Below are 6,119 nucleotides of genomic sequence, written 5' to 3' on the forward strand. Positions count from 1 at the left end.
TGTCATAGTGACATTGAGTCAAATGAATATAGAATTGCCATACATGTACTTTATACACATATCATAGCTATATACGTATTTTTGACATAGATAAATATTGAGATAATGGTATATATAATAATTATCATGGTGGCCTGGTATAATATTAAGGAGCTACTCACCTATTATCCCTTAGTTGGAAAGTACAAATTTATGTGGAAATGGATAAAATATTTAAACAATTAAATAAAATAAATAAAATATTTAATAATAAAATATAAATAAAATATTTAAGCCATTTTAGACTATTACCTAGACTGCACATTAGCTTTGTATTATCGAAAGATTCATTGACTAGGCAGGCTCCTGTTAGCATTCAAACATTAATTGTGACTGAAAAAGGTACCTTTTTCACACACAAAATTTGACTCATTTTGTGATCTTTGAAGCTTCAAAACGTTTTAGTCATTGCATAAAATTGCCTGAATTTTTCCATAAGTGTAGCTGATGTATCTGGCTACATTTTGAAACTAAGAGCAAGTTGATCAGTATGCGGAGTCAAACGTTACATTGTTTTGTTTGCTCGCCTGTAAAATGTGTGGAAAAGGTACCTTTTCGCAAATCCAGTCACAATTGGAAGGCTGCAGGTTCGAGGCTGCCCAGATCCAGTCATGGATTTTTTCTCCTTTCCAAACAATTATTGTGTAACAATTAAACATGCTGTAGGATCATGTGTTCTACAGACCTTCAGAACTTGTGCTGTAAAGCCTTAATAAATAGAAAAAAAATTGTATAATAAAGCCTAGGAGGTCTGGAATACACAAGCTGGCCATGGGAATTATTTATTATAGTACACACATGATGTACGCACCATATAGCTTGCACATAAGCTATAGTATATTATATCAGTAGTTATCCAAGTGAACATTATCACTGTAATTATGTGACCTATGTATATATAACATCTCATGAGCTCTATAATACTAATTATAGGTTATCAGTATATTGACTGATTGCTTATCAATTACAGTAGTAGTTTTCCTTACCAACTAGTTAATCATACGTGCATAGCGGCTATAATTTGAAGTGTCATTTTTATTCTAGGAAATAGATTCCCCAGACCTATTGTTCTTCAAACATTATTCCCACATTTAAATAATAATTTGATCAAATGTTCAGTAGAAATTATTTCTTATGTAATATTTTTGAATTTGTAATTAGCTGTTGTGGTTAACTTGTAGTCAATGTTCCAGTAACCAGAGTGGCATCTATACCTTGACTTTGAGTTACGCACTCTTTGAAATTCTCTCCTGTTGTACTAATTTATAAGTATTTTGCTTGTATATATATCTGTCTGTAAAGCTCCTTACTGCAATAACTGTTTAAACCAACCTGCTAGCTACATGCATGGTAATGTATATACTGTAAGCAAACATAACGTGATAAAATATATTGCTGAAAAGACACTAAGATTATAATAATATTATTACAGATGTAAACAAGGAATAATCATAGATAGGTTATATTAGCTATAGTGGCCAGAATGTTTAAAGCAAAATACTACATAAACCATTAACTATCCATCATCCATGGCAAATGATGCATGCACACATGTAGAAGACTCAAAACAATGATTTTGGTGAAGCCTAACAATGTGCATTTGGTACAATCCTGGTACGTAGAGTAAATCTATAAGACATCTGATACATGTTGTAAACACAGATTGTTCCTAAAAGAAATATTTGATAGATACAATAAACTATTTCTGACAGTGTACATGTGATGATGAACAATAATACTTCACAATACAATGATGGTCAACAATTGTGCTTTATGTGATGGTTAGGCCATCATCAAATCTTAAATTCATAAATCAGCAATGATACATGTACACTCCAATTGTGTGTATTACAGTTGATGGTTGTTGTTCTGTATACATTTTATGTAGTAGTCATGATAAAACTAGAGTTAATACAAACATTTGATGACTTCTACTGAGGTCTCCTGATGATTAGACATCTGCCTATTATGCTGGTTAAACTATTTGAGAATACTGTGTATGCCTAAGTGTTCAGCATAATGCTAGCAATTATCCTGTGAGTGTGCATGTCACAGGCTGATGGTAAAAGATTAATCTACTCTAATAGAACAGTCAAAACTCTAATAGAGTATTCAGGTAGTTGGTTGACATGATCATGCTTTATTAGAGAACATTACCTTTCACCTTTTAATATTACATTTTACATTGTATCATTTACCTATATACGTAATTTTATAGCTTTTACAATAATGATTATTACCTTTACACTATCATTGAGAAGTGCAAAATTATTTTTAGTACATAGACTTGTGCCAATTGTGCTGGCATGATTTTGAGCATAATAGGGATCAAGCATTAATATTATGCCAGCATAATTATAAATAGGAATAGATTTTTAATAAAAAATACACAATGCCAAAAAACTAATAAAAATACATACACACTACACATTATTACTTCATTGCATATCAAGAAAATGTGCAATATTACTTTACATTGTTTGAAATTGTTTTTTGGTCAATTATTCAACATAAGATGGAGATACTCTGATAGAGCAGTCAATATACACTAGTTAGGAAAGGCTGATATATACAGCCAGCCATAGAGCATAATCTTGATTTTCAAAGTATAATTTCGGGCTATGCTGGACTACTCAAAAGTATAATAGGTTATTTTCAAAGCATAATTGGCTTAAGCCTATCCATGAGAACAAAGACAGAAATAATGATCATAATTAATATAATACTGCACGGAGATGGATTCATAATTATAGTATGGAAAACAAATAATTACTAGATAAGAAGATAATGTATGTATGTTGAGTCATGAGTAAGTAAGTGAAGTGGAGACTGAGGGGAACTTTGTCTCCATTGATGTATTCCTCCTGTGATGGGATTGGTTCAGCTGCAACTGTTGTCACAAAAGGCTTGCAACACTGATTCCTGAGAAACATCGTCAACTTTATAGTCTTATTCCTTACTTCGGTCTGCAGTGATATGTAAGAGGATCCAGATCAAGCCATCACAGGTGTAATTTACAAGATCCAGCCATTGACTTGGCCTGTTCCAACAGTTTGGAATTGGAGAATTTTATGATTTTTAATGTGCAATGGTTAAAAGAAAATGCCTATATCATTCATAATTAGGTATGTATGCTGTACATAGAAAAAAAACTAGGTGATTGCATTCAAAATAAGCACAAGCCTTCACCTGTGCTCAAATATCCTGTCTATTACACTGTATGCTCATAATTATGCTCAATATTAATTTTATGACTTTTTACTCATGTTTGACTATTAAATCTGCACTTTTTGAATGACAATAATATTGCAACTGTTTAATAGTTACATTGCTACAAATCAACCTAACTAACCTTCAATCAGTTGATAATCAAAAAAATATGCTCTAATAAACCATGATGAATGGTTAGTCACCTAGTGCCTGTTCTGTTCATTATCCCATGCTTTCCCACCAATAGTTTCTGCTATACATTTTTTGACTTAAGAATGAAACCAACTTTATTCATAATATTTTATTGGGTCAGCAATCTTTATACAAATCTATTAGAGCAAGAGCTTTTTATATTTCCCTCATCTACATCATGGTAGTAGTTTTGTTGTATAACCATCATACAACAATCTTTTGTCCATAACTTTTTCTGCCTGTGCCTAAAATTAATGGTGTAGCAATTCTACAAAAATTCTCAATAAAAGTTGTAGAGTGGCATCTATTGTAATAAAAGCATACACGTTAAATTATATATATATACCCAATTTGCAAATTCAATGAAATCTTATTAGATTTAATAATCATCCCACTGATACCACTGGTGCATTATTACAAGGGCAGATTTAGGGGGAGCATGGGTAGGGGTTGAAGCACCCCTCCTAAATTTTACTATGTGCTATATAGTAGAAGCTACAGTATACAGCAGCTAAAATATGCATATATGGACATTGCAAAGATAGAAAGAGTGAAAAGAGAGAAAAACTATGATAGAATCTCTTCTAGAATTCAACAAGAGGGGAACAAATGTGACTGGGCCTTCAAAAATAGGGCATGTGGGCACATGATTTTTTCAAACGTTCATAACTCATAACGTTATGTATCATTATGCTATGGCAATGCAATGTTTAGTTCATAGTAAGTATATTTAATTGATTTTATGATGCAAGTTACAGAATGTAAATATTCTGTTCCAGTACTGAGATAGGACCTGTAGAGTGACAGGGTGTAGTTTGTGCCCACATGCCCTGTTTCACAGACCTGGTCACAAATTATATTTCATGGGTAAAACTGGTGCACTGCTAAACATTGAAATACTGTAATAGAACAGTCAACTGTACTAATAGAACATCCATCATTAATATTCTTTAACCTATAACCAAGAGTAAATAATGGAAGAGAGAGTATCCAACTGCCATATACTGAATCAAAATGAGCACATCAAGTAGAGAAGCCATCCTGTAGTGCTTTCAAAGGCAGTGTTGAATGAAGTAATAAACACCTGCTAGCTCACACTGTGCAAAAAGTGGGATATAGGATGGTATTTCCAGTGGCTTATTGAATACAAATAAGCCTTAATATAAATCCTGTATTATACTATTTTTATACTTTAGTATAATCCATACTATACTATTGCATATATGGTTTCAGTTTACTTATCACATTACCTGAAATAGCTTATATCTAATATAATGTCCACACTATACCATCACATATATGGTTTCAGTATATTTAACACATTAACTGAAGTCTTACAAGAGATTGTTAGTATAATACAGGTTATATCAAGCTTTTTTGTATTCAATAAGCCACTGGAAATACCATCTTATATCCCTTTTTTTCACAGTGTCAGACTGTTTGAAGTGTCCAGGCATGATTTGAAGTCAAACAGTCTGAGCTAGAAGGTGTTTATCACTTCCCTTTGAAAGCACTACAGGGTGGCTTCTCTACTTGACATTCTCATTTTTGATGCAGTATACAGCAGTTGGATACTCTCTCTTCCATTATTTACACTTGCTATAACCAACTCCTAGACCGCTTGAACTTCAACTTTATATCATTGAAGCTGCAGCTGTTAATGAAAGCACACTAACAGCCACCACAATTTAATATGTAGCTAAAACTGAAAGATTTTATAAGTTTCCTTTGGAACGGTATTCCAAAAGCTCTTAATAAAGATTTACAAAGCATAAGAATTAGAATTTCAACATCAAAATAAAACAAGGATGTTTGGTACTATTACTACATATATTGTGCACATACAATGCAAAGGTCAGTTAAGAGAAGTTTAAGGTTCAGAGATCAAAGGTAACAATATTAGATGTTGTATGCATTGTACTATATAATTGCAAGTGCTGATTCAATTTATTATGCTCAAATTATTTGTCTATTGTACTGGCATAATGCTTGATGATTTTCTCTCCCATGCCATGTATGATATATCATATTATATTGCCATAGCAACTAGCCTTTCATTATAACTGCTACAATTAGCTGCTGTAAGTTCCTGAAGAAACTTTGTGAATAATTCCAGAAAATAATTATTAAGCTGAATATATATAGTATATTCTCAATTTCATGCTTTGTCGATTGCATGAAAGCTCTGCAACTGTGCCAATATGGGTGGCTTTCAAAAATTCACATATTGTAGCTTAAAAATTGAGATACTCTAATAGAGCACTCACACTGTATTTGGTTGACTACTTTATTCGCATGCAGCGCTCTGCTGCAGTAAGTATCTCATGATTAATCTTTTTATTTCAGGTATATATATGCTATAATAGCAGTGTTTGAGAAATATTTTCAAGAGATATTATAATGCAAGTAAAATTTATTTTATGAAATTATTTTTGAAAATTGTCCTATTGCTCTGGAATTATTCTTGCCATTTATATTATAATATTTATAAATCATTCCAGCATACTCTGTGGGTCCCACTCCATCATTTCATTGCCATGCTTAAAATGTAATTGCACTTTTAGCGTCCTTGCTAAAGTTTTGGAGGAGGTTTTCTAGACCTCATACATCACCAATATCTACCAGCTCACGTATAATAAAGTTTTTGAAGAGGCTGAGGTATTTAATCACCAAAGCAC

General features: G+C 32.3%; 1 long non-coding RNA gene across 1 annotated transcript in view; it reads left to right on the forward strand.

Annotated features, from left to right (window-relative positions):
• The window catches only part of LOC136257947 (uncharacterized), a 175,997-nt gene that overhangs the window by 72,554 nt on the left and 97,324 nt on the right, over window positions 1-6,119 (forward strand). The window lies entirely within an intron of this gene.

The sequence above is a fragment of the Dysidea avara genome, chromosome 6, assembly GCF_963678975.1.
Source record: "Dysidea avara chromosome 6, odDysAvar1.4, whole genome shotgun sequence".
Taxonomy (NCBI): domain Eukaryota; kingdom Metazoa; phylum Porifera; class Demospongiae; order Dictyoceratida; family Dysideidae; genus Dysidea; species Dysidea avara.